The sequence below is a fragment of the Charadrius vociferus genome, unplaced genomic scaffold (genome assembly GCF_000708025.1).
Source record: "Charadrius vociferus isolate BGI_N301 unplaced genomic scaffold, ASM70802v2 scaffold282, whole genome shotgun sequence".
Lineage (NCBI taxonomy): Eukaryota > Metazoa > Chordata > Aves > Charadriiformes > Charadriidae > Charadrius > Charadrius vociferus.
In genome coordinates, this window is record NW_009647731.1 from 2,269,084 (window position 1) to 2,278,636 (window position 9,553).

At 45.2% G+C, this 9,553-nt stretch overlaps 1 protein-coding gene across 1 annotated transcript in view; it reads right to left on the bottom strand.

Annotated features, from left to right (window-relative positions):
- Nucleotides 1-9,553, bottom strand: part of SH3PXD2A (SH3 and PX domains 2A) — a 215,512-nt gene that overhangs the window by 124,694 nt on the left and 81,265 nt on the right.

Below are 9,553 nucleotides of genomic sequence, written 5' to 3' on the forward strand. Positions count from 1 at the left end.
GGACGGCTTTGCGTAGGACGAGGTCTATCTTCAGCACCAGTGGTCACAGAGGAGGACAGAGCATGGGGGCCTCCAGTCAGATTGCTGCAGGGTATGAATTGCTACAAAGACCACACATTTGGTGACCTTAAAATCTAGTGAGGAGGCACAGAGCAGTAATGAGTCCTGCGGGAGGAAAAGATGCATTGAAGCAAGGGCCAGAACGGCGTGGGTAACGGAGCACACACCAATGAAAAGTCTTAGTAGCTCCTGAGGCGGAGGTCAGGCAGTTAAAGGTCTAGCCGAGGCAGATGTGCTCCTGTTAGCTCACAAGTCAACAGACACAAGAGTTAGGGATGGGAAACACAGGACGGGACAGGCAGGGAGAGAACAAAGCCAGCAGGAAGGGCAATGCGCTTTTGACACATCCCTCTTCCACCCGCTTGGGAAGGTAACTCAGACCAGGAAAGCTCTGCTCAAGCTCCAAACTACACAGCTGCCTGAGTGCTCGGATGGCCCCAGCCAAACCTCCCTGCGCAGACAGCCCCATGGGGCTGAGGGCATCTCCAACACAAGCCACCACTAGCAAAAACGGCAGTAAGGGACACGGGGGACAAATGGTGGAGGAGGCAGCCGAAGCGGAGAGCAGAGGACATCAAGAGACACCCAGGGCTGAATCTGGACAAGGACTTGCAGTTGGAATAATCTGGCCAAGTGTCACAGGGAGCTGAGCCTGCAGTCCCAAATGGACTGATGTGCCGGGAGCTGAAGCAGAGTGTAGGCTCCTGAGTAATTTATTCTTCTACAGCAGACTGTGCTCCCAGTACTTACAGAGATTTGGTCGAGGAAGAAGAGGAAGACCTAGGAAACCATCAGCCCTCCTCCCTCCCTCCTCACTTGCACTGATCCTTTCCAAAACTTCCATGGGGCAAAGTCTGTGCACGGAAGCGGCTGCTTCATCCACATCACAGCTACAGCCAGCACTGCTCTCCATGCTGTCCCAGTATATGAAGAAGTGTGGACTGGTCTTTGTGCCTCTTCTGCAAAGGTATCTGCTGTTCATCTCAGGAGAGTCAGTTTAGATGAGGTAATTCACCACAGTTTGGGGTAGGAAGACAACAGGGCGAGGTTGGTCTTGGGCTAAAGACGCTTACAACCAAGGGATGAGTGTGTGTATGTTTGGAGAACTGGGGGGGCAGTGGTTGAAGCAGAGACTTTAAGGGCATCCTGAATCCTACTCCCACGGTAACCTAGGGCAAACTACTTCAATGTTTCTTTGCCCCATTTTCCTCAAATATACTATTTCCCTGAAACTGATATGGAAGTTGATCCACTCCTGCAGATCCGGGGAGTTGTGTATCAGCAAGTGAACCAGGTGGTGTGCCAGTGGTGTTCGCAAAGGCAAATAACGGAAAGTATGCTGAGAGTCATAACATGAAGCTAAAATTCAGACCTTCTGGCTCCTGTTCCAGCCTTGGTGACCTTTTATAACCACTTTCGTACTTTTGCTTCCCTAGTTCTAAAATAAAACCTGTATTTCACAGTCAGGCCAAGAGAGTGGGTTCATGTTTGGGCTCTGCCTCAAGGTCTATGGTGTGGTAGCTCTATAGAAGGGCAATGCAGTACTCTTGGCATTACTACTACTGTATGATTCACATGATGCTTTCTTTTCAGCATTATTCTTAGGAACAATCCCTGGGAAGATTTTGGTTTCACTAAAAAAAGAAAAAAGATATATTATAGGCAGCTAGGGACAAAAATAATCCCATTCCCATGTGGTTTGTGCTATTTAAAGGGACATAATACCTATTTTTGAAAAGACCAGTTTCAGAAAACAAACAACTGTCATCTTTCAGCACAAAGAAATTTGGGAAAATAGACATAATATCTTTTTGCAAAAGCTTTAGGTGTGGCTGAGATGACCCAGAGTATGGGACCAGGGGGTGGAAGCGTGCCCTGTGTGACAGAGCCCTGCCGTCTTTCCAGCAGAACATGAGCAGGGAGTAGTTTTTCTAACCAATTTTTAGAGGAGGATCTTGGTTTTGAGCCAGGAGGTTGAAGGGTGAACACAGCAGCACAGTGCAGGGAGAGTATTTTGTCCCACAGTCCCACATTTCTGTTCACTGTCCTGGCTATGGTGAGGTGGGAAAGAACATGATGCCACGTATTCAGCATGAAGTGCAAATCCATACAATGGGCTGAGTTGTCCTTTGCTAAAGTATCTGGTGGTTGGACAGAAGCCACTGAGCTAACAACATCTGTGTCTCGTAAGGAACAGCAGTTGGAGGCACCAAGGAACCAGCAGACGGTGGGAATTTGCCCCAGACAGCACCGGATAAAGCAGGAAAGTCTTATTCCTCCTGTGCTCCCACTGCATCCTCCATAGCCATCCGCTGGGGAAAGCCGTCTGCCGGGATCCATAGGTGCAAGGACGGGCTGAGGTGAGTGCTGGAGCCGAAGGATGTGAGCAGACAGAGCAGGGACTGCAGGAGGAGTGGAAGGACACAGCTGGGAGTACTGGGATTTCACAACATGGAAACCAGGGCAGGATCACTTTGGGTTCTGGCACGTACTGACCCTCATGCAACTGCTGTGAAGCATTAACCTTGTCCTAGACTACAACCTGGAAGTAATTTAGACATGTTCACAATGTGGAAAATCCCAAGCCACAGGCTCTAGAGTTAGTCTGGGTGTGTTTAGATCTACATGTTTTTCTCTGGGACCATCTCAAACTCCAGCAAAAGCATTGGGTAAAGAACCAGCCAAGAGAAGGACCACATTCAGTTTGTGCTGGTGCTGCCCACACAGTCGCTGTCACTAACCACCAGTGGGAAATCAGTGAGAGATGTCTCAGACGCAGCATCTTCAGAGGGAGATTCTCAGCACATCATCCACTGCTGTCTCATTTATTCTGAAGACTTACAACAAAAGATTTGGGGCAACTGCAGATAGGACAAGGCTGAACACAGAAGAGTAAACTTGCTTTGTTTGTCTATAATATTAACAGGCGCATTATGTAATTTCCTTGGCTTACTGATGCAGCAACTCTGGTTACAAGACGGGATGGGATTTCCTTGAGGTCATTCCCCGAAACTGTGTGAGTTGTTATTTTCCTGGCTCACCCACAAACAGAGCGGTTTGCTCTTCTGAAACACTAATGTCCGACTGTTGAAAAGTTTTGCCAATCAAAACATTGTGGCCTTACCCCGTTTTAATAATCTAAGGCATCAATCTCCCCCTTAGTATTTGTTTGATGTGTTCTGCACCCTGCTGAAATATCCCCTCCAGACCTCCCTGAGCTCAGGCTCTGATTGAAGAGAGATGCCATGCATCAGGCCTGCAGCTTTCTCTCTGAAACATTTAGCAGGGGATGGTGGTAAAATGTATTTATTTTCATGTATTGAGGAAAGACCATATATTCCAGCCTCTTTTTTTTCCATCACTCAGAGATGGGCCCGAGGCCAAAACGGTGCTGCTAAGCTTGTTTTCTATTTAAAACCTTCATTTTTATTAATAACCCTTTACAGCCTACACACCAGCACTGCGGGAGTTGCATTTCCGTGTTATGTCATCGTGAACCGTTATGTATTTAATTCCTGTACCCACAAACCCATATGGACATCATTAAACACGCACCGTACAGTATTAAAACTGTGTTCCATAAAGTGTGATTTAGAAAAAAAGAGACCTATGAAGTGTGGATTTTTTTTTTCCTAAGGTCATGGGAAAATGAAGAAGTAGGGGAGAGAGAAAAGGTTCAGCGGTGCTGCGGGTTAGCTCATAGCTCTCCATGCCTGCAGACTGAAAACCCAGCCCACCTTACCCACCACAGAAGATTAATTACCCAGTAAATTCAGGCCAGAGATGACGAATTTCTGTTTTGGAGACCACAGAGACAACTTCTACCAAATTACAGGTTACAAACCAGCACAAGACCTTGATGATTTTATTTCTGCCAAACTAAGTTTCTATCACTTCTCCTGAAAGAAGTTGCCTTTAGTGGGGCAAAAGAGCAGGTTTCCCCATGTTGCTGAGAGGTAGTTGTCAGGGCCACTAACACAAGCGAGGGTAGACCCTTGCCCCAAATGCAATACATGCGTGGCACAGGGTTTGCTCCCAGTTCCTGTTATTACTGGCTTGTCCTGGAATCTCTGATAGCAGCAAATCCAGCAATCGGGCAACTTCTGCAAGGCAGCGATGGCACACTTATCCTCAGCCTCAGGATCTTGCCTGTGTCCAGGACACTCCTATCATCCCTCTGTTCTGTCTTATGTAAGATTGCTGACGAAAAAACATGGGGAAGAGAGAAAGTGATGGAAGAAATGCATCAGACAGCAAATAAACCCAATGTACAGAGTACCAGTGGGAGAAGTAGAAATGAGTGTAGAAATGCTGGAGGAAGCAGGGCAGAACACATTGAAAGGGAAGTAAACAATATCCTAGGGATGTAAGGAGAATGGAAAATCTCAGGGACAGTTAAAAATGGCACAAGAAAAGATATGTCAACATGAAGCAAAGAAGCTGATACAGTCAGGGATAGTATAAGAAAGCAAAAAGAAATCACGGGGTAAGAACAAAGCACAATTTTAAAATTTCCAGTAAAATAAAAGATTTATGTATGTATCTAAAATAAGAGACAGTAAGTCAATTGCCTACAACTCACATTAGACAGCTTATGAGGACCTAGTCCTTTACACAGGAGTGAAACCTGCCAAATCCTGTTTGATGGCTGAATTCTCTCTGGTCATGGAGCAAGCATTAACTGAAGCAAACAAACCACAGTGAAAATGGTATCCGACAGGATTTTACAGCAAATACAGCCACAGAAAGGTTTTCTGCATTGCCTTGTGCTTACTGCTCTGTCTCAGAGCAGCTGCATTCCCTTATGGAGACTGTATTGGTGCTCCCTCAATTTTACAGCTACACAATTGAAAGGTCCCCTCAAAGATACAGATAAAGATACATACCCAATCGCTTTCAAGCCCATTTTTTTTTTTGTTTTCTTTATGAAATATTAGTAAAAATAAAACGAGCATTCAGAGCACACACAAATTATCTGTTATATAAAACCTCTAAATGCTCAGGCCAGTTGACACTCTCTGCAGGTTTTGCTGTGTGACATCTGTGTTTAGGAGTCTCCAAGAATAAATGTCACCTTCCCGCATCCCTTGAAAGCTGGTGACTTAATTCAAGAGTACATTTGTTGTGTTGGCCCCAAAGCCTGTGTGTGTGTGTACTCCATACACGTCCATCTCCAGACAAGAGAGAAGAGTTAACATGATTTGCAGAGGGGTTTACTGATGAATGAAGCTCCCTTATATCCCAGCCCTCTCCAGAATTTTTCATTCCCATCAAGCAAACATACACGTGAATACACACACAAGTAACTTTGGGTGCACGTATGCTCCCGTTGAATTCAACACAGTTATTCACTGTGTAGAAAACTACCCACATGCATAAATGTTTGGAGGAGGAGAACTACTCTCTGGATGAGGCTGACAGCAAGTTTAATGTTATCTAGCTGCATTACTCTGGAGGTGAAATGTTTTTGACATGTGTCTCTGTAGGGCTGTGTCCCACTTCATTCAAAATTTGGAATTTTCTCTGACGTTTTGAAAATAAAGACTTAAAAGAAGAAACAGACGTGATTGACAAAACTTCTTCAGGAAACCTGCAAAGGACTGTTAGAGCCCCAAGCTGTTAAATGCTCTATTTTGGGTCAGTGCTCTCTTAAACTGAAATTACACCTTCTACTTATACAGCTCCCTGGCACATGACTGCATCTGAACTGAATATATCTGAAATGGAGATAAGATTGGACATTTTCTGAGCACGTATTAGGATAGACAAAAACATGGCAGAAAGCAACATTTGTTTGTTAAAGCCAAAAATTCTCTGCTCTCTGATATTAATTCAATCTTCTCTCACAAACGTTATTTATCCCGCCAGGGATCAGAACTTATTGTGCAGCAAACCAGGGCTCAGCAGTTTATATGCCTGTCAACAAAAAAATTAAATATAAAACACTTGTCATAAATCTGCATGGCCAAAATATCCTGATTTATGGGGATGCTGAATGATTGAGGCGAGAGTATATTTTGAAAAAGGCCTTAAGAAAAAGCAGACCAAAAAAAAGGTAGGAATTACAGAATGCACTGGAGACCAGCCCTCCATAAGAAGGGGGGGAAAGGGACTCCTCTTACGATGCCTGTTTCATCCCTTGCCTAATAATCCCCAAGCACCTAACTTTCAAAGTATTGCATTTTTCGTAGGCTGGAAGCACCACAAAGCATCCTTCATCAGCCTGGCCTTTTGGCAGTTCTCCTTCTCCAAATGCAAATGCTACATCTGGAAAAGGCAGGAATCCTCTCTCCTGCCTGAAAGCCTCCTTTTATCTCCGTCCTCTGCAGAACTCCTACTTCTTGCAACCACTCACTCCAACATACTACTTTATTGAAGGGATTCAAGGCTTTCTCCTCATCGGCTGAATGTCTGCCTCTTCTTAAAGTCCCAGCTCACCTCCGGAGCCCACTCGCTAGCTCGTGTGGGGCACCCTGCCATCCCCTCAGCCGAGCATCTGTAAAACAACCCCCTCCCGAACACACAGATGAGCATGAAAACGATAACAATGAAGATTAACAGAAGCTTATTTGTCAGGCCTGGCAAGAAGAGCATCTCATTAGCTGGTATGGCCTGTGCAGTTCAGCCGCCGGGGGTTCCTCCTCCCCCCAGGGGATGACACTGATGCATCACGAACATTAATAACATTGTTAGTGCGTGTCCAACAGAGCCCTGCTTTGTGCATTCAGACAACCCGGCAAACAATAAGATACTTTTCTACTGACCTCTTGCTGGAAGAGTTTAAAGCTGTTTGCAGGGATGTGAACGACGCTTGCAGCTTTCTCTGGTTGCCCCTGGCCCTACATACTATCACTATAAAGATATGTATGGAAGTGAAGGAACTAATCCAGACCCAGCAAGATGCCTCAGCACCCAGGTTACTGCAGAGGTTATGTGCAAGCTGAAGAACCTTATTACTAGAACCACAGAAAGGAAAGCACTCATTTTTGTTACCTACATGCCTCCCCAAATTTGGGAGCTGTATTGTTAAAATGTCCCATCCCATACAAAGAAATGCAGAACTTTGGCAACATGTACTGGTCCCCGCTACAGAGTAAAAGCTACCCCAGTTAACCAGTCTGCATACCTTGCCTGCGGTTGCCCATATTTTCAGGGTGCTGACGACATCCCACCTTCTGGTCTTAAGTTCAGAATAGCTGAAATCATTCTCCTGACCGGGGGTGAAAATTCACTGCACCCTCACTGGTGTCACAGTGCTGTGGCTGAGCTTTTTCACGCTGAAACCCTCCTTGATCCTCTTTCATATAGTAAATATTCATAGCACCCCCAATGAGTGTTGCACCAGGGCTTGCTCTTTAATGTGTTCACGCGCCCTTTCTTTGCTCACCAGATGCTGGCAGGGAAAAAAGGGATCGGCCACTGCCCGATGCTCTCCCAGAGCTGCCCGCTGGTAGAGCAAGGCATGAAGTAGGCAGGACCAGACATACCGCAGCCCCGCGAACGGCAGATCAAGTCCCAGCCACACAGCACCAGAGACCTAAATGCTACTGCAAGGGGTCACCTGCAAAGCCGTCTGCCAGATGCCTCTGTACACATCTCTTCACCCTACAGCCATCCTGCTGCTCAGTAGGGCTGATGAAAACTATCCAAATTCTGGATTTTGGGACCATGTTTCAACAGGAACCGAGAGGTGCATTTTTGGTAAAATGTTTTCATGAAAAGAAAGCTTCTCTTTTAGCCAGATTTAGGGGATAATTAACATCTCCACAGAATACTGCATTTTGATGGCAGTAAGAAGACTGATTTAATCTTAACATCCTCAAGAACTCTACAGCACCCCTAGCAAATTGGAAAAAAGACTGAGACCAGCAAGCCATACAAGAGGGATCAGCAAAGATGGCAACATTGCTAATTCACTAGCGAACCAGGACAGCTTCAAGTCTCTGATGAACGCTGTCTCTGGTATAAGTCATTCACACTTCATTCCCAGCACGCTTGGATGGGAAAGGAAAAGGTTTATCTGTTAGATACGGTGCCCCTGCCATCCTAACCCCTCAGTTGCAGCAATGGGTCTCTTCTCATAAAGCAAAATAGACACTTTTTGGCCCCCAACATTCAACATTTTCTTCTTCTTTTCTATTTTCAAGCACTAGGTATCTCAGGTTACCAGTGATTTTTTGCGCTGGTTCCCAAATGAGCCTGAACTGCTCTGATTTTTCAAACCCACAAGACTGTAATTGAAAGCAAATGTAATCAGACATATACAATGTTCTGAGGTTCACCACAGTGCACTGCAGTCAGCATTACTGGAGTGGCTATTAAAACTCCTTGGAGCTGGGAAGCAAATACAGCTTGCAAGAATCCAGCAAATAACCATCATTTATTAGATTAGACTAAAGTATTGCAAAGCCACAGTCAATCCTCTATTCAGAATATATCCGAAGTCTGTTTAAACGAACATCTTTCCTGAGCTTAGGCCAATTGTTTTAAGAACTGTGAATGGAAACAAGGAAAGAATTCTACTTTTAACACAACAAATTCTGCAATCCTTACATCAGCGTAAATCTCAAATAGTCCACTACTGTCAGCAGGGTCATTCCAATCAAACTCTGGCATAACTGGAAAAAGAAAGTGGCCCAAAGACAAAGGGTATCTTTGAACCCAGACACGCAGCTCTAGCTAGAGATAAGCAGTAGCAAATCCCTTCCATAAACCTCCTAAACAAAATGCAAGCATTAAAAGGGGCTGGGGTGTTGGGGGAGGGTTAATTGAATTCCCACTGGCACTTGAGTCTGCACTTAAAAGCAGGTCTAGGGTTATCTGTGAAATTTCAATTAAATCAAAAGCTTTGATAACATGATAAGTCACTCCAGAGTTTGGAGTCAAAACATGTTGTTATTTGATCCTCTGCTTGTGTTTCTGGGAACAGCCAGCATGAAAGACAGTCAGCTCCAGACCAGTCAGGAAGATGGAAAGGGTGGAAATGGATCTACCAATAGATCATTGTGTCTCCTACAGCCAGAGCTACTTGAGGTCTGGTACTTTTTATACACCCTAACTCCTAAAGAAGGCACCTTGTTACCTCAAGAGAGAGAAGGACAGAGGAAAACAGATCACCTCGGACGCGTGCAGTGCTCCAGGGGATGGTTCCCTATTGCCACAAATGTCTTTTTCTTTCCAGGCTTGCTACAAGCGAAATTTTAAACAGCAACAGTATTGGGAGCTGAATGCAAAACTCTATGGACACAAAACACCAAGCCCTGTGTATGAAGTGAAATGGATTTCCAGCGCAAATCCTTTGGTGGCATGGGGTGAACAGGTGAAGCCAGGTGCACCAAACAGTAATTGTTGGATGCGCTGTTATGATACAGCCAAGCCAGAAAGGAAGCCCAGCTCTCCTCCTAACTCAAAGCGGGAGGCGGTGGCTCTCCAGAGACCTGACTGGCTTTACCTGTTGTTCAACACTTTTTCATTGCTCATGTTTCATCTTTCT